We start from the raw sequence: 20352 nt of genomic DNA on the forward strand, positions 1-20352 counted from the left end.
AGGACAGAAACAACCTAGAAGCATTTCAAGCTATACTCCATTGAAAAAGATGAGAACAAGACAGCAGCATAAGACAACTTATCAAAACAGTGCCAGGCAAACACAAAAATTATCTTCATTCCAAATCCTAAAATAAATGAAATAGATTAAATTGAGGAGCTATTAAAAACCTGAGAGAGAAAAATTGAAGAATCTCAGATAAAGGAATTCATATGATTTCTGGTTAGTTCCAGAACGAGAGAAGGGACAAAAAGGGAAGCAAAGGGGTAGGGCTCCTCTAGGGGTGGCAGGTCTTCCTGCAGCCTAGATGATTTGGGGGACATCCAGCCCAGAATAACTTAGTGGTTAAGGAAAAAGACAAGAGTGAAAGGGTATCTCCAGTGGTGGCAGAATCATACAGAATCCAATTCAAACAGAAGCCCACAAATGACCAAATAACTATAAAAATTTCAGAATATTTCAAATTAATACCCTTATGGTAAATACTTCAAACTACATGCAACAAAAAGCTCTCAAAATAAATCTATTTAGAAGAAATTAAAACCATGTAGGAACAGGTTGATGTACATGTCATGAGTTGTTCCAAAAATATTTTCAGTGAAATTATTGAAGATGAGCTAACATCTGTATTCAAATACAAAAGACAATCATTTTATGGGCCTATACTAGAATCTAAAAGACATTAAAAAGGAAAGAATAACATGCTCATTGGGTGTAGTTCCAAATTGCTTTCCAGAAAGGTTGAATCAATTCACAGCTCCATCAACAGTGCATTAGTGACCAAGTTTTCTCATATCTTCTCCAACACTGAGATTGTCCCTAATTTATCTTTTTTTTATACTTTATTTGCACTTAGTTGATTTTTTCCTCTTCTACATCTGACAATGAGTTCCTTGAGAGCAGAGTTTGCTTTTTGCCTCATTATGTCTCCAGCACTTGATGTTTGTTTCATAACAGAACAAAAAAATGCTAATTGCCAGACAAAAAAATGCTAGTTGACTAATAGAAAGATGGTGACTATAATTCAGGTTGTTTACATAGATACAAAGTTATATATAATTACATATATATATATATATATATATATAATATGCATTATCTTTTTCATTTGTGTCTTGAGCATCTCTTGTCATTAGAATGGTTCTTTTCATTCATTAAACATTCTTTCAGTTGACTTCCTAACTTTGAACTTGATCTTAGGACTGGATTCTGCCAAACTTTTGAAGGGAAGGTTTGGACTGATCCTATTGCTTCTTTGCTTGTTTGTTTGGAGTTTTTTTTTTGGCAAGACAGCAGGGTTAAGTGACTTGCTCAGGGTCACACAGCTAAGACAGTTATTGTCTGAGTTCAGATTTGAACTCAGGTCTTCCTGACTCCAGGGCTGGTGCTTTATCCACTGTGCCACCTAGCCTCCCTGATCCTATTGTTTTGGAAGTTATTGAATGTTGTATTATTCCTCAGGAAAAACTGAAGATGGAGAGCTGTAAGCTTTCAGTAGTCTTTTTTATAACTTTTTTTACAAATTTTTATTTATTTAAGACAATAGGATTAAGTGATTTGCCCAGTGTCACACAGCTAGGCAATTATTAAGTGGCTGGGGTCATATTTGAACTCAGAGTCTCCTGCGTCTAGGGTCAGTGCTCTATCCACTGCACCACCTAGCTTTCAGCTTTCAGTGGTGTTGAAGAAATCTGATCTAAGTCTGAATTTTGCATGTTCCTGCCTTTGGTTTTGGTCTGAGGAATAATAGATTTCTGCAAGATGCCATCCCTCTTAGCTAACTGAAAAGTCCTCTAAGCAGCAGAATAATATCTCCTCTTTGGTCAGATCCTGTCCTGGTTATCTGCAGATTAGGTTGGACAATGAAGGTGAGATCCTGTTATGTGCCTAAGGTTTGGGCCACATTGCTGCTCTTTCTGGCTTCTGAATTTGTTCCTTTCTCTTTCCACTGTCCAGAGTGTCTGGACCTTAGAATAAGGACAGGTTCCCTTCTAACTCCATCTTGAATTTTTTGACTTAGGCCTAGATAGGCCCGCAGCAGAGTTAACAGTACCCCAGTAGAGTTCTAGGAGAGTTCCAGTGTGAGTTTTAAACCTTGAAGCAACCCTCTCACATGGGGTACTCCATCCAAAGTATTTCTGGACTGACCTGTCTGAAAAACCTTCCTGTCTCCCTACAAAAAGTTGGGTCCTCTGGACTCACCATGACTTTTAGTTAATTTTCCCATCAGAATTCAGTCTGTTGTATTTTAATCTGTGAAGAATTTATGGAAAAAAACTTCATTGTGTTGCTTCCTAACACTGTCATCTTGGTTCTGCCCCCTCTAGCTCCTTTGAAAGACTCGTTTCAGTCATCACCTTCTGAAGGAAACCTTTATCATATGTTCCCTTCTTGTGCCTTCCTCTCTCTGAGGTCATATTATATATGAGTATGCCCTTTCTAGATTTTGGTAATTCTTGTTTCCTGAAAGGGGCAAAGACAAGGACAAATTTCATATATACATATATATAGATAGATAGATAGATGTATGTATGTATGTGTGTATATATATATATATATACATATATATATATATATGTGTGTGTGTGTATTAGGAAATTAGGAACCTTCACACTGAGACAATGCCCAAGATAGAGTCAGCCTCAGTGTTGTATATTGCTAACTGAAGAACTTTAGAATAAAAGGAAAACCCTGAAACACAGAACTTTTTGTGATTATTGTACAAATGCATCCTTCCTAGGTAGTGTAGGCTGTGTGGATGTGACTCACAGAGAGGCAAGAAGACTTATCTCCAGTATCTTCACACACACACACACACACACACACACACACACACACACACACCAATTTTTCTTCAAGGGAAAATTTAATTCTTGCCAGGAGGGGAAACAGGAGGTTAGGATCTGAAGTCAGCCACATTGCACTCCTAAGAGAAAGGGAGAATTTTATCTATTTCCTTCCTTGATTATTTTAAATCTAGAGGATATTTTGCTTGAATCTTTAAGATTTGAGCTAAACTCCTAAAATGTTAATGGGGAAATAGGGACACTGAGCTGAATATCCAAGGCTTCACTCACTTCCTACTAAATGTCAGTTTCATAATGTACACACATAGCAAAAAATCACTTCTTTATATTAATAGTCAAACAGAAATCAGAGAAAGTATACATATATAATATATATATATATATATGTATCAGACAGTAGATATTAAAAGAACTCTCCCATTGGAAACAAGATAGCTCAATCAAATCCTGATTTCACCCAAGAGGATCATCCCCAAAAGTTGCTAGTGTAGCAAGCTATGGATAGGAACATGATAATGATAGCTCCTTTCCCATCAAAGTTCCTTCTCTCTCAAAGCTGGAAGTCAAGAAAGCCAGAAGAGACAAAAGGTATCTTTCTCTTTCTCTACAATCCCAGATGTGGACCATTGCTCTCCAGTAATGAAAAGAGAATTCTATACCAGTTTTGGACCTTAGATCACACTATAGTTTAACCTGCAAGTGGCAATGCAAAGAGGTATAGTCTCTCTTCCACCAGGGTCTTAGTTTTTGTTTTTTCTTTGACCAACATCTTACTGGTTCAGAGATGGCTTAGGGTCCAGTTTTCACCTTATTCTGGTTTATGGAGATTTTTGCAGTACAGTTACTAAATTTTCAGTTGTGTGATCACATGCAGAATTCTTCAGTAGATTAAGTTGTGTTTCATAGTTTTTGAGTTTAAATGTTGACATTTGTCAATAGATTTGACTTCTGCTTAGTTCTGAAGATTAGAACTAGAATCAGTGGGTAGAAGTTAGAGGAAGGGGGGTGCCTAGGTGGTGCAGTGGATAGAGCCCTGGCCCTGGAGTCAGGAGTGCCTGAGTTCAAATCCAGCCTCAGACACTTAGTAATTACCTAGCTGTGTGGCCTTGGGCAAGTCACTTAACCCCATTGCCTTGGGGGGAAAAAAACCTTAAAAAAGGGAGTTAGAAGAAGGAAGATATTTTCCTCTCAAGTAAGGGAAAATTTCCTAATAATAAGTACTATCAGAAATGGGACTACCTTAGAAGGAAGTGAATTCCTTATCAATAGGTTTTTTAAGTGAAGATTGCAAATGAACCCACTTCCAGGTCTGTTGTGTATATAACCATTGGCTGTGTATACAACCAAGCTCAGTGAATAGAGAACTGACCTTGGAGTCAGGTGGATGAGAGTTTGAATCTGACCTCAGACATTTGACACCTACTGGCAAGTCACTTGAATGCCTAGAATCCAGGCCCATTGCCAGTCATCCTGATTCATATCTGACCACTGGACCCAGATGACTCTGGAGGAGAAAGTAAAGATGGTGACTAAGTACAATCCTCCCCTCATTAAAAAATTCGACTCATGTGTTTGTCTTGGCATCACCTTCCCTGTCATGGTTTTTTTTTTTTTTTTTTTGAGAATGAAGGACATATATACCTTATTAGAGACAGAAGATAATCACTAGTGGAAAAACAGTAAAATTTTTATTATTAGTCAAATGTTTTACATCAAATTTCTGTGTCAGGGGATAGCTCAGGAAATTGGTAGCTTTGTCACCTAAAGAAATAGTACTGAAACACTTCTTATCTATGTAACTCTTTAGAATAGCAGTACTCATCCCTCAGGGAAAAATAGTAGGGGAAAAAAGGCCCTGAATGTTGTCTGTCTCACATAAATTAGGGCTAAACAACTAATTACTAGATTGAGTAAACATGACTTTTGTGAATTTAAAATAATTGGAATTCTCCTTCACATTTAGCAAATAATCAGTGTGTTTGATGTGCCATGATGCTTCCAATGAGCGCCCTTATCCAGAGGAAGTGTGGAATATGACATCCACATGCTATGACTTGAGAGACAAGGAAGAGATCCTACCTGAAGAAAACTCCCTCAGTTTATAGAGATACTTGAATTCTTATAACTTGAGTTTTCCCTTTAATTGAATCCTCATTCCTTGTTAAAAATGCATGTATTGGGGGCAGCTAGGTGGCGGAGTGGATAAAGCACCGATTCTGGAGTCAGGAGTACCTGGGTTCAAATCCAGTCTCAGACACTTAATAATTAACTAGCTGTGTGGCCTTGGGCAAACCACTTAACCCCATCTGCCTTGCAAAAATCTTTAAAAAAATGCATATGTTTCTTAACTTATAATAGCAATAAAGATGTCATTCATAATAACAAAAAGATCCAAGTTAATAGCAAAACAGAGATCAGAGAAAGTAAATATATCAGACAACACAGATTAAACAAACCCTCCAACTAGGAACAAGATTTCTCAGCTCAATCAAGAGAGATAATATGACATCTCATCAAAGGGAAAAAAAGTCTTTAATAAAGCAAACTGAGAGCAAGGACATAATAGAGTCTTCCAGGTCTTTTCATATCATCTTCTTCCCAAAGATTTTCCCTTCCTTTAGTTATCTGAAGAATTTTGAGTAACAATTTTCTCTTGAGATTTTCCTGTCTTGCTCCTCTTAACTACACCTTGTCCCTCATGCAGATTTAGGATAATAAGGGTATCTCAAGCTAATGGATTGGGGGGCGGGGCTTGAGCTCTTGATTTAAAGACAACTTGGTGGATAGGTAATGTTCTTAAAAGCATTTGCACTCTTTATTTTATTAGTTAACTTTCTTGAAAGGCAGGTGACAGCTAATTGAGGGTTTTAATAGAGGGATGAATTCAAAACACAGATAATGAGAAAATCATTCTAGAGGACAGGATTGAGCAACTAGGAGGCAATATGAGAGATGGCTTAGAGAAGAGCGTTCTAAAGAATGGGAAGAAAGGCACAATAGGGAGCTTGGAAGACAGCCAAGGAAAAATAACACCTGCCTCAGTTTTTCCTGGGGCTAACCCTATGGCCCTATGATGATAACAGTCATCCAAAACAAAAAAGAAAATAAAAAAGGAATGTCACTAATTATTGAAGTTGTTCAAATGTAGAACTTAAAAAAGGCTCAAGTGAAACCAGACTTTCTAGAAAAAGATGATACATAAATTCCTTTTACTTTATTCTTGTCTCATGGTTTTTTAAGGTCTTTTCAAGGCAAACGGGGTTAAGTGGCTTGCCCAAGGCCACACATCTAGGCAATTACCAAGTGTCTGAGACCTGACTTGAACCCAAGTACTCCTGACTCCAAGGCCGGTGCTCTATCCACTGCGCCACCTAGCCGCCCTCTTGTCTCATTTGCTAAGAAATTCGACTAGCTAGATAAGTGGTGTCAAACTCAAACAGAAATAGAGTCACTAAATCATACATATGAACTTCAGTGGGTTACGTACTAATGTAGAAAATTCAATTTTAATATCTATAATTCTACTACATTTTTATTTTGTTAAAAGTTTTCCAATTATATTTTAATCTGATTCAAATTGGGAGTTTTGCAGGTTATCATATAGCCCTATTTTTGACAATTTTATCTAGATGGTTCAATATGAGAATCCAAAAAAAAGGAAACAAGACTAGTCTTATAAATGTTTTATCTTGACAGTTAAGTGGGTATGATAAGCACTGGGCAAGAGAATCTTGAACAATAATATTCCTCTACCACCTATCATAGTGCTTGAAATTAAATATTTGTTCCTTTGAGACTTGAAGGCTTTCCATCTTCAAGACAACCCCCCCTCTAAAAATACAAATACTCCTGGAAGGAGTTATGAGACTAATTGAAAGATAGCTGACAGCAAGACAGATAGGTTTATGAATGTGTGGGGAGAGTGTGATTTGTATTACTAAGAATAGAATAAAGCCTGTTCTTAGTAAAAGAAAGACAAAAGGGTAAATAGAAACTTTTCCTAATTCACATTTTTGCCTTAGAAAAGACTTTTGAACATAATAAAATCAACATCATCACAGAACTAGGAAGTGCAGTTGAAACTTAAAGAGAGAATGATAGATAAGACAAACCATTCTTGTCTAATTGTGTATACTGAAATTTTTAAATAGAAAGGGAACAGTTTCTTAGGAATCATCAAACCATTAACCTAATACTTGGATGACTAAGGAAATGACACTTAAAACTTTGAAAAATCTGCTCAAACCAGACCTACTATGTTTTAGATAACCTATATGTATTCCACCTCTTTAGTGAGAAGTGATATATTTAATATGCATAAAGATATACTTTAGACTTTATCTTTGTATAGAGTGTGAGATGTTGATCTATACTAGTTTCTGCCATATTAATTTCCAGTTTCCCTAGCAGTTTTTGCCAAAAAGTGAGTTCTTATCCTAGAACCTGAGACTTAGGTTTATCAGAGTAGATTACTATATACTTTATAGGCTTTTCCCCCCAATCTATTCCACTGATGCACCTCTCATTTTTTTTAAATTTAGAATAAATTTTTTAAAAATTAAGCAACAAAAAATGAAATATTGCTGCTTATTCTCATCATCATGAGCAAAGATGAGAGAGCAGACATAATGAAATTAAATTTCTTTCTATCACTGGAAATATAATAATTTTTGAAGTCCTATAGAAGAAAAATGTCAAACTCAAGGTCCCTTTGCAGCAGCAACACTCTCAAATTTGGCCAGAACCAGGCCAAATCAGAACCAGATTAAAATGCAATTTGAAATATTTAACAAAGTGGTGGCTAGGTGGCACAGTGGATAGAGCACCAGCCTTGGAGTCAGGAGTACCTGGGTTCAAATCTGACCTCAGACACTTAATAATTGCCTAGCTGTGTGGCCTTGGGCAAGCCATTTAACCCCATGCCTTGAAAAGCTAAAAAAAAAAAAAGAAATATTTAACAAAGCAAATAAAATTATAATAGAACATAGATAACATTAATATGTGGTTTTCTAAGTCAATATAAAGTTGTAGGAATCCTTATATACAGTATAGTGATCTCCATTTCTATTTGACACTACTACTGTAGAACATAGTATTGGAAAAACATAATCCACCAGATCTTCAATATTGCTTTAGGCTAAAACTAAAAATGTTTATATTGTCTTTGAAGTAGTTGGGAAAAAGAAGTGCAAGAAATATCATATTTAACATTAATGAAAGTCTAGCAACTACTCATTGGTTATTGTTGACGAAAGTTCACTATAAAGACCAGTGTTCTGTGGAAACCTGGTCAAGTCATTTAAGTCATTAAGCCATTAAGTCATTTCTGGGCATCAATCTGTAAAATTTTAGGGTTTTTGGACTATATGAGCTCTTAAGACTCCATCAGACCCTAAATCCTATGATCCCTTAAGGAATCTAAAACATACAAACTTAGGTTACCACATGATAGCATATCTGGTTATTTTAAAGTAGATCACATCTTAGGTTTTATTCTTTATAAACAACATGGGGGTTTATGTATCAGATTCAATTTTATTCTACCCAGAACATTTTATGACCATATTTAGGAATTGAAGTTATTATAAACTGTTTTAAGTTTTTCAATAAATACTCTCAATTCAAGAGACTAATAGCAAAGTCCTTGAATACTAGTCTAAATACTTCTAGAATGACAAATAACTTCTAGAAACATGCCCATAAATCATGCAAAACATGCCCATAAACATACAAAAGATCATAGAATATTTTGCTGTTATTCAGAAAAAGATATGTTATATAAGAGGGAAACTCCATATATAACAATTGTATTCAGCATTGGAGATCTGAAATTTGTCTCCAAATTCTATTATCCTACATTATGTATAATAATTTAATCCACATGCTACATCTATATTATATAATGTATATATGAAATGCACATATACATGTGAATATCCAAATATATATGCATGTGTATATAATATATATATATATATATATATATATATATATATATGATGCTACTTAAAGACAGGATACTGAAGCATTTTTTTCTGTGTGGCTTTTTAGAATAGTGCTCAGTGCTATGGGAGATAAAAAAAAGGAAGAAAGAAAGAGAGAAAAGGAAGGAAGGAAGGAAGGAAGGAAGGAAGGAGGGAGGGAGGGAGGGAGGGAGGGAGGGAGGAAGGAAGGAAGGAAGGAAGGAAGGAAGGAAGGAAGGAAGGAAGGAAGAAAGGAAGGAAGGAAGGAAGGAAGGAAGGAAGGGAAGGAAGGAAAGGGAGAAAAATTCCCTTGGCCACAGAGTGGAGAATGTATTGAAGTAGGAAAAAACTTAAAGCAGGGAAACTAGTCAGAAAGTTATTGCAATAGCTCAAGAGGCAGCAAGGGTCTAAATTAGGGTAGCGGCTGTGTAAATGAGAAGGGATACATTTATGGATATTAATAGTGAAAAAAAATGATAAAGATATGATTGCTAATTGTAAGGTGAGTAAAAGAGAGAGGAGTTAAAAATGACAACGTAGTGTGCCTGGGTGACTGTAAGTAGGTAATGCTCTTACCTGTTAGAAGGAAGTTTAGACAAGGAGACATGATGGGATAAGGGAAATGATAACAAGTTCAGTTTTGGTCAGGTTGAGTTTGAGATACCTATGAAACATAGTTTGAGATGTCCAGAAAGTAGTTGATAATGGATGGGAGAAGCTCAGAATAGAAAACACAATCAGATAAAACATATCTGGCCATTATTACTTAGAAATGACAACTAAACCCATGGGAGCAGTCAAAATCACCAATTATAAAAGAGAACAAGAAACAAAGCCTTGGGCACACCTGTGATAAGTGGGTGTAATGTGGATGGAGATCCAGCAAAAGACACTGAGTAGGAGTGTTTGAACAGATGGGAGGGCTAATTAAGAAAAAAACAATCTTTTCTCTCCAAAAAAAAAAAAGAGTATCCAGGAACAAAAGTTTGTTAAATGAAGTAGAGATGTCCCAAAGGATGAAGATCAAGAAGTCATTAGTTTTAGCAATCAAGAGATCATTTTAGAGAGCTCTCTAGTTGAACGATCAGGTTGGAAGGTTACAAAGGGTTTAGAAGAGAGTAAGAGAAGTAGAGGCAACATTTACTTATTTTAAAAAGGAGTTTAGATGAGAAAGGAAGTATAAGAGGGAAAACAGTTGGTGGGCATGGTAGGGTGTGGGATTTTTTTAAGGACCAAAAAGACTTATATGGATGTATTTGTTGCCAGTTAAGATGGAACCAATAGTTGGAGAGAGATTGAAGATTAGAGAAAATATGGGAATACTTGGATTGGAGAGTTGGACATGATAGGAGTAGATGGGATTAAGGGTACATGTAGAGAAGTTGGTTTTTTTGCAAGGAGAACCACTTTATTATCGGAGACTTGTGTGAAGGAGGAGATAGTGAGGACTATCAGTGGGATCTTCCTGGCTGATTAAGTGCATCCTTCGGACCTAAAAGAACTGGCAAGTGTGATTGGTGATTTGAAAGATCATGAAAAATGGGGCACTACAACTCTTATCAACACAATAACCAATAAAAATTTCAAAGCACTAATGATGAAAATGATACCTTTGCTGAAAGAAGAGTGACAGACTCAGAGCACATATTAAAATTTTTTTAAATGGTCAATGTAAGAATTTATTTGCTTGATTAATATATGTTTTTAATAGTGGCTTTATTTTTATTTCTTAAGAAAGGATTTTTTCATGGATTTCTAAGAATAAAATATAATTTAAAAAAACAAACAGGAATAGTACCAGAGAATTGAAAAACAAATGTTCAGATTTCCCAAAAAAGAGAACAGAGTGCAAACTATAGGCCAAAGAATTTGACATCCTAGGTGTCACTGCCCAAGTTAATAATAGCACCTACCACCTAAGGAAATAATGTTACCTAAAGTTCTTTTTAAACACAAGGACACCATATTATTTCTAATTATCAAGTATTTCCCAGTTCCACTAATTCCCAATCACTGTGTGTCTATACTGTATATATTTATGCATATACTTATTGTCTCACCCACATATAAAGAAAGCTCCTTAAGGTAATAGACTACCTGTGTGAGTCCTAAGGCATTTAACTTTACTGGGTCTCAGCTCCTCATCTGTATTATGAGGAGGTAATGGGGAACTGATATTTAATATAAATCTAGTCACAGCAAGTATATGAAAAAGACCACTATTTTTTTTGAAAATTGCATTTTGTTCAAAAAACTTTAAAACTCATCTTGATAACCTTGAGTAACTCATTTCATCTCCTCACTTTTAATTCTATTTAATTAGAGAATAAACATGTACATTGGATAGAAATATTTATGATTTGAAATATATATTTATAACTTATAATTATGGTAATTATTTTTATAGGAATAATAAAGTTACACGGTTAATTAAGAAACTGAAATATTTCAAATCATGCATTTATATCTAGATGGGAGCAGTAGTAGAGTATCCTTAGGTGTAATATTAGTATTATCCAGAATAAGGACTGCACTTGGCGACTTAATAGGGTATTGTTTCTCAGTAAATAGAACATGTTTAGTTTCTATATTGTTACCAGTCACAACACATATTATGAAATCTGTGAGATTGCCTTAGGGTTTCTTTGTCTCACCCTTAACAGATCAATTTTTTTTTTTTTTTTTTTAGCAAGGCAATGGGGTTAAAGTGGCTTGCCCAAGGCCACACAGCTAGGTAATTATTAAGTGTCTGAGGCTGGATTTGGACTCAGGTCCTCCTGACCCCAGCCACCTAACTTCCCCTTTAACAGCTTAATCTTAACGTCTAACCACCTCTAAAATCTATTTCTTATTCCTTTTTGTGCTTGAACACATCCTCCTGTTGTCTTTATTTAGATCTGACTACAAGACATCAGCCCAAAGAATCCTCCTAAGTGGAAAAAAGAAAATCAAGGCCAGTTCTACTCATTTCTTCACATTGCGGAGTCCCTTAGAAGAGGTTAAGAAACGTAAACTTTTTTTCAGCATTTTAACTTTACAATCTTATGTTTTTCTATTCTTATATAAAATATATAAAACGTTCTTCTGACAAGAAGTTCATAGACTTTTCCAGACTGCCGGAAGGTCCATGAAACAAAACCCTGCTCTAGGATTATCAAAAGGTGATGTTCCAGGTCCAGCATCTGGACTAAAAATAAAGAAAAAATTAAGTCGGTGGCCCTGCTCCTTTGGGGTGACTCTGGTTAAATAATTTCATCACTGGACCTCAGTTTCCTTTGCTGTAAGATGCCGGGTTTGAGACGGATGGTTGCTAACGTCCCTTGCAGGGCTACATCTTAGAATGCCACAAAGCCTTCCCGGCCTCCCCTGGCCCTAGGCTCGAGTCCTGAGTCTTGTGATCTCACAGCGCCGTTCTCGGGTGGGTGTGTCCTTCCGAGCCGCCGTAGCCAGTCCCCCCATCCGCGGGGCGCCAGTTGAAGACCCCCGAGGGTGCCTGATTAGCTCCGGAACACTTGTGCTCCTCGTCCCTGCCCTGAACCGTTCTACAGCAGAAGAGAAAGACCAGGTCCGTTAGAAAGAACCGAGCCGGAAGCCCACCCTTCTCCTTCTCCTCCTCCTCCTCCTCAGACGCGCCCCCGGCCCTCCTTCAGCCCCGCCCACTCGGAGCAGAGCGCTGGTTGGCTCCGCTGGACGGCGCGCTTCGTCACGTGGCTCCCGTGCTGGGGGTTGGCTGCTAGCTCAGGGGCTCCCGCCCCTCGGAGGAGCGAGGACCTCGGCTTAGCGGGAGGCTTCCCGGTTTCCCCGGCAACGGGCGGGAGCTCTTGGACGCCGGAGGCCCTGGGGCCTCGCCGGAGAGCGGGGGGCAAGGTCCGCTTTGGACTGGGATTTCTCTGGAAGCCCCTTGGCACCTCGGAACCAGGTGAGTCTGCCCCCGGGCAGCTGGCTCCAGGGGACTCCGCCCTCCCAGAATCGGGCCGTTAAACCCCGCGGGAGGCCGGCGGGCTTCGGGGCTGGGGTGGGGGCAAGGCCCGGCCGGCCTCGCAGCGGCCTGCGGAGGAGCCAAGGACGCTTGACTTTCGGGGCCGCCCGGTCTTGGAGGCAGTGGCCGTGCTTCGGCACTTGGAAGGAGCTTCCGGGCATCTAATTAAGAGTGGGGAGTGTTGATGCGGTCAGAACGCTGACTGAAACACATCGTTTTCTCTTTGTTTTACTTTATTTCCCGTGAGGTTTTATATTGTGATGGGAGAGAGAGAATTTACCCTTTTTTTATTAAAGATTTTATTTATTTTGAGTTTTACAATTTTTACCCCAATCTTGCTTCCCTCCCCCCACAGAAGGCAGTTCGCCAGTCTTTACGTTGTTCCCATGGTATCCATTGATCCAAATTGAATGTGATGAGAGAGAAAACATATCCATAAGGAAGAAACTTAAAGTACGAAGTAAAGTATAAGATCAGACAATAAGATATCAGAGTTGTTTTTTCCTAAAACTTGGACTTTTTCAAACTCCATGGTTCTTTCCCTGGATACAGATGGTAGCAGACAGCCCCAAATTGTCCCTGAGTGTTGCACTGATGGAATGAGCAAGTCCGTCAAGGTTGCTGTTAGGGTGTACCATCTTCTGGTTCTGCTCATCTCATCAGCATCAGTTCATACAAATCCCTCCAGGCTTCCCTGAGTTCCCATCCTTTTCTAATAGAACAGTAGTGTTCCATGACATACATATACCACAGTATTATGTTTACTCATGAAATAAGAATATTTTAGTGATGTGTAAATAAAAAATAAATAAAACCTTGAAAAAAATTGGGGAGTGGATGAAAGGAAAGAAATAAGTTTTTTTTTAAGCACCTACTTTGAGGATTTTAAAGTGGGAGGGGAATAAATATTTACATATTGCCTACTTTGGGACCCATATCAACTTTAGAATGAGAAGGGGAAGGGAGGGGAATAAGCAATTTTTGAATTCCAAATTCTCTTCCTCCCTCCTTCTGTTCCTACCCTTCTTGAGGTCCTGCAAAACATTTTAACTTTGACTATACATATGAGGTCTTGCAAAACATTTCCTTATTATCCACGTTGCAAAATAAAGCAATAAAAATAAAGAATAAAAAATTATGCATCAATCTGCATCCAGACCAGAGTTCATCAGTTCTTTCCCTGGAAATAGATAACATTTTTCATCATGAGGTCCTTTGGAATTGTCTTGGATCTTTGTCTTGTTCAGAGCAGCTAAGTCTTTCCCAGTTGGTCATCCTTACAGTGTTGTTGTCACTGTGTTGTGTTTGTGTGGTCTATTCTTTTAATTTATGCATCAGTTATGTAAGTCTTTTCAAGTTTTTTTAAATCATCCTGCTTGTCTTTTTTTTTTTTTTTTTTTTTTTTTTTTTTTTTTGGTTTCTGCAAGGCAATGGGGTTAAGTGGTTTACCAAAGTCCACACAGGTAATTGTTAAGTATCTGAGGTCGATTTGAACTCAGGTACTCTTGACTCCCGGGCTGGTGCTCTGTCCACTGCGCCACCTAGCTGCCCCATCATTTCTTATAGTGCAATATTATTTTATTACAGTCATACACTACAGCTTCTCTAGCATTCCCCAATTGATGAGCATTCCTTCTATTCCCCAGTTCTTAACCACCACAAAAAAGAGCTGCTATAAATATTTTTATACAGATAGAGCCTTTCCCCTTTTCCTTGATTTCATTGGGTTCTAGACCTAGTTATGGTATTGCTATGACATTGGCTATGTCATTTTTATAGCCCTTTGGGATAGTTTCAAATTTTTTTCAACTAGTTCACAACTACAATGTGCATTAGTGTCCCACTTTTTTCCCACATCCCCTCCAGAATTTGTCATTTTCCTTTGTTGTCATATTACTCAGTTTGATGAGTATGACCTAGTATCTCAGTTGTTTTAATTTGCAGATTTAGAAGCAGAGATTTAGAATATTTTTCATTTCTTCTAAAACTGTCTATTTATCCCCTTTGAGCATTTTTCAACTGGGAAATGATTCTTATTTTTATAAATTTGTCTCATTTCCCTATATCTTTGAGAAAGGAGACCTTTATCAGAGAAATGTTTGCAAATTTTCTTATTTTCCCTTATAATTTTGACTTCAATATTTTTGTTTGTGCAAAACCTCTTTAATTTCAGATGAAGCTATTTTACTTGTAATCTCTTCTATCCCTATTTGAACACAGATTTTTTCCCTTGTATATAAATCAGATTGTTAGATTTTTTTTCATGTGTAATTTTATGTGTAATTGCACTCTTTATAGCTAACATTTATCTATTTTAACCTTATTTTGGTAAATGGTATAGGCCATTGATCCTAGACTAGTTTCTGCCAAACTGCTTTCTAGTTTTCCTAGCAATTTTTGTTAGATCTTTATTACCCCCAAAACTTGAGTCTTTGGGTTTATCAAACATCACTATGGTCATTTTCTACTGTGTATTGTGTATCTTATCTATTCCGTTTATCCACCACTCTTTTTTAATTGAAATTTTATGGGTTTTTTCCAATTAGATGCAAAAATAATTTTTCAATATTCATCCATTTGCAAATTTAAGTTCCACATTTTTGTACCCCTGTTTCTTCCCTTCCCCCTCACCATGGCAGTGAACACTCTGGTAAGTCATACATACACAATTGTGTTTAACATATTTCCATATTAGTCATATTGTGAAAGAAGAATTAGCACTAAGGGAAAAGGGGAAAAAACCATGAGAAATAAAAGGAAAAACATAAAAGAAGTTACAGGGCTCTCTGGCTTATCCTGAGAGGAGATGCATCCATTGTAGTTGATTATCTCACAATGTTTTTGTTAATGTATACAATGGCTTCTTAATTCTGCTCATTTCACTCAGCATCAGTTCATGTAATTCTTTCCATACTTCTCTTAAGGTCTGACTGCTTATGATTTCTTACAGATCAGTAGTACTCTATAACTTTCATATAGCATAACTTGTTCTACCATGCCCCAATTGATAGGCATTCCCCTCAATTTCCAATTCTTTACCAGAACACAAAGAGTTGTTATAATATTTTTTGAACATGTGAGACTCCTACTGTTTTTTATGATTTCTTTGGGATGCACCTTATTAGGGATTATTGCTGGATCATAGAATGTGCACATTTTGTTGTACTTAGGGCCAAGTTGCTCTCTAGAATGTCTGGATTGGTTCACAACTCCACCAATTAATGCCCCAATTTTCCCACATCCTCTCCAACACTGAACATTTTCCTTTTTTTGTCATCTTAGACCATCAGATAGGTGGAAGGTGGAAGGTAGTTGTTTTAATTTGCATTTCTCTTAATCAGTTATGATTTGTGGCATTTTTTCATATGACTGTAAATTACCTTAATTTCTTCATTTAAAAATTGCCTATTCATATCCTTTGGCCATTTATCAATTGGGAAATGACTTGTAATCTTATAAATTTGATTCAGTTCTCTGTATAATTTAGGAATGAGTCCTTCATCAATAACACCAGCTATGAAAATTGTTTCCCAGCTTTCTGCATTCCTTCTAATCTTGGCGGCATTTGTTTTATTTGTGCAAAAACTTTTTCAGTTAATCTAGTCAAAATTATCCATTTTGCAATTTATTATGTTCTCTATTTCTTTTTTGGTCATAAATTTCTCTCCCCCTTCAAAGCTCCAACAGAGTATTTCTTTTTCTCTTAATTGGCCTAGAGCATCACCCTTTTTGTCTATCCTGTGCATATTTTGACCTTTTGGTTTAGGGTGCACCACCCTATTTCTTAGCCAGTACAAGATGGTTTTGATGATTGCTGTTTTTTTTATATAGTTTGAAATCTGGAACTACTGGGTTACTTTCCTTAACAATTTTTATTTCTTTCTTTTATAATCTTGATCTTTTATTCTTCTTAATAAATTTTGTTATTATTTTTCTCTGACTTTATAAGAAAATTCCTTACTAATTTCCATTTGACAGATTCTGCCTTTTAAAGAATTAATTTCTTCTGTGAGTTTCTGTACTTTTTCCATTTCGCCAGTTTTGCTTTTTAAAGAGTTATTTTCATCAGTGAATTTTTGCACATCTTTTTCCATTTGGTCAGTTTTTGTTTTTTATTTTTTTGTAAGTGTGTGGGATAAGAATCCACTTTTAAAAAAATATAGACTCCTCTAAGCAAAAACAAAAGTTTATTTTGGCATTTCTCAAGAAAAGGGCATTCTCCAAGTCTCACAAAGGTAGTGAAGACCAAGGAGCTGCTCCAAGGTGACAGTCAAGCAAGATTATATGGCCTAGCACGATTTTGCCCTCCCTAGCCCCCTCTCTTCCAGCCTGATTGGTTAAGGGTTTCAGAGTTACAATCTTTACACAAAAAATCTACCCAGCAACAAAAAGAAGAATAAAAGGTTTTCATAAAATATTACCTCACCATCCAGAAGGCGAGGGTATCAGAAGAAGATTTCTAATGACCTCCTGTTAAATGAATTAATGTCTGAGTATGGAAGGTCTTCTAAGGAACCCTACTATCTTTTAGAGAGAAGCCAGGTTACTGTTCTCACAGTCTATTATCAAGTAGGTGGCTAAGATTGCAAGGTTTCTTCTCCAAATATTCCACTATTTCCCTCCCTAACAGAATCAGTGCAAGGTCTTTCTGGAAATAGTCCACTGTTTCACTCCCTAGCAGAATTAGAGAAGTGTCTGGCTGGGAATGTAAGGCCTCTTTCCCTCTTCTAACAATAGTCTAAAAGTAATTAGTCTGCCTTTATTTTAATGATTTTTAACCCTGGGAGGACTTCACTAGGAACATTAACTCTTAAGAGGGAATATCCCACTCATATTTGATCCTCTTTTATCAAGCTGTTAATTGCCCTTATTGCCTTTTTCTTAAGTTTTCTCCCTTTGTTTTTTTTTTACCTAATTTATCCTCTGCCACTCTTAATTGAGTTTGGAAATAATTTTGTAGCCTTTTCAGTATTTTTGTTTGTCATATCCAATTCACATTTTTCTTTGAAACTTTGTTTATAACTGTTTTGCTTTCATTGTCTTTTTCTAGGTTTGTATCTTCAATCATGATCTTCCCTGTCATCTTAACAGTTTTTATTGGTGTGTTTCTTTTTTTATTTGCTTATTTTCTCACCCAATTTCTTGATTTGAAACTTTATAACTTATATTGACTTCTGTCCCCAATGGGAGTGGAGAGAGGGCCATTGTCTCAAGCTTCAGGCATTTTTTGCTGAGCTGTTTTCAAAGCTATTTTGGAGGTTTTAAAAGTTTTCAGTGTTTTTTGGTAATCTGGGGACATGGGTAGTCACTGTTCTCTTTCTATACCCTAGTACTTACCCAGGAAGGGCCTCTGACTCCTTGGGATTGCAGTCCATACTACCTCCCAGCATCCCTGATCCTTTGGGACTGGAAGTGATAACTACCTACAACCAGGTTTAGGTAATAGAGATGTCAACTCCTTCTAAACCACCAGTGCTCCTTTCTGCCCTTGAACTATGACCAGAAGTGAATATAAACAATATAATTGCCAAGCACCATATGCTCTTGTGTCCAATGCTAGCACAGGGCCCCTGTTTTTTCCTTCTGACCTGTGTTGTCAGCCCCCATTTTCATCTCTGACTCGAAGCTCGGTGGCCTACTGCTGCTTCTGTTACTTCTCTTGATCCACAAGGACTCTGGGACAACCTCCTTCCCTCATTTCTTTTCCAGCTTCCTGTTTTGTTTCTCACTCTGACCTTTAATGGGTTTTGCCACTCCAGAATCTGATTTAAGGCATTATTTTAAAATTAAGTTGGAGGGGAATGTTGGGAAAGGTTGATTGCCCTTCTTGGCTCTGCCCCCTCCTCCATAAGCATTTATATCAAGCCTACTGTATGAATGCAGATCATCTTTAGAAGGGAGAAGAATAAGTATTTATATAGTGCCTACTATGTGGATATAATCAGATGCCACAGAGTAGGTGGCAACACCTTAGCTGTATATATGTTGTAAAGGCCAGTAGGTCCTCTTCCAACCTTATGAAGGAGAGTGCTAACCTGGATAGCTTGGTTGCACAGTGGTTAGAGCACTGGTCTTGGAATCAGGAGGATGGGAGTTCATTCTAGCCTCAATCATTTGACACCACTATATGTGACTTTGGACAAATCACTTAAACCTAACTGCGAATCCAGGACCATTTCCAGTCATCCTCATTCATATCTGGACACGGGACCCAGATGACTCTGGAAGAGAACGTGAGGCTGGTGACTGAGCACAGCACCCCCTCACTCAAATCCAATTCATGTGCTTGACATGACATCACCTCCCTGATGTCATGGTCTTCTTTAAAAACTGAGGACCTAGGTCATCTTTTGAAGGGAGAGGAATAAGCATTTATATAGTACCTACTATATGGACCTAGGTTATCTTTAGCATTTTAGTGCCTGTTATGGGGGTGTAGGAATAAGCATTTGTATAGAAACAACTATGGGTCATCTTTAGAGTGCTGGGGAATAGGGAAGATAATAAGCCATTATGTGCCAGGTACTGTGTTAAGTACTTTTTACAAATATCTCATTTGATCTTCAAGAATCCTGGGAGGTAGGTGCCATTATCCCAATGTCACATTTGAAGAAACTGAGACAGAGGTGAAGTGACTTGCCCAAGATTACACAGCTAGTTAGTGCTCTCTATTCCCTGAACCATCTATTTGTTTATCTCCAGAGGAAGATAATAATTACAGCTAGCACTTGTGGAGGACTTTAAAATTGTGAAGCCAACCCAGGTGGCTGCTCACATTTTACAAATGAAGACGTTAAGGCTGATTGAGGTTAAGTGAATAGACTAGAATCACAAACATAATGCCTGAGGAAAGATTTGCACTCAGATCTTCTAGAGTTCAAATCCAGCACACTTTCCATCACACCAGTAAAGAGTTCTCTCTCTCATTCCATCCCCAGCATTGAATTGAGTTAAAGAAGTATATTAATTGTGACATTCCTTGTAGAAGAGATACAGTAGATGTCAACAGGGTCTGTGCTGTAAATAATTGAAACATTAGTGAAGGTGGATTTGCAGTGATCCATTGTATACTTTCCATTTGATGACAAAGGAAGGGGTTAGGCTGTAGCTCCAACAACTGAAGGCTCCATTTTGCAGGGTAGACTTTGGCTTCTACAAAATATACTCCTGAAATGCAAAAGGCCCACTTAACAGTTTTGGGGGGATATTGGTCCATATGAGATCATTCAGGTAATTAATATGGTTGAATTAAAGAGCATTTATTAAGCACTTAACTTTGGGCAAATCACTGGGATATTATTTTTTAACTCCCTTAGTGATGTATTATCACATTCCCCTCAGTTTCCCAAGGACCATGGAAGCAATTGAAATTTTGTAAGAATATTTTCTGATTTTTAAAAATAGTTACATGATTTATGAGAAGTATCTGCAAAAAGTTTACAAGTGCCCTGAAGAAAACAACATAAAAACATTTCTAAATAATTGATTCAAGGGCCCATACTTCAAGATTATTTTCAGTTTCTTGTTTCTGTTTGTTTTTCTTTCTGTACAGTATCTGTACAGAAAGGGCAATCCTAAACTTGTTGATTAACTAATTATGCCT

At 37.2% G+C, this 20352-nt stretch overlaps 1 protein-coding gene and 1 pseudogene across 7 annotated transcripts in view; one reads left to right on the top strand and one right to left on the bottom strand.

The window, feature by feature from the left end:
- Positions 1-11825: 11825 nt before the first annotated feature.
- The window catches only part of LRRC9 (leucine rich repeat containing 9), a 195131-nt gene continuing 186604 nt past the window's right edge, over positions 11826-20352 (top strand). For 5 of the 7 annotated variants that reach the window (XM_074235926.1, XM_074235930.1, XM_074235932.1 and 2 more), the window contains exon 1: positions 11826-12689. The gene's annotated coding sequence lies outside the window, so the exon portion shown is untranslated. Of the gene's footprint in view, positions 12690-13104; positions 17850-20352 lie in introns of all 7 variants that reach the window. The other 2 variants (XM_074235927.1, XM_074235928.1) reach the window with 2 other exon arrangements.
- On the bottom strand, positions 18679-18786 carry LOC141523215 (U6atac minor spliceosomal RNA; annotated as a pseudogene).

This window comes from Macrotis lagotis, chromosome 4 (assembly GCF_037893015.1).
Source record: "Macrotis lagotis isolate mMagLag1 chromosome 4, bilby.v1.9.chrom.fasta, whole genome shotgun sequence".
In the NCBI taxonomy this organism is placed as follows: domain Eukaryota; kingdom Metazoa; phylum Chordata; class Mammalia; order Peramelemorphia; family Peramelidae; genus Macrotis; species Macrotis lagotis.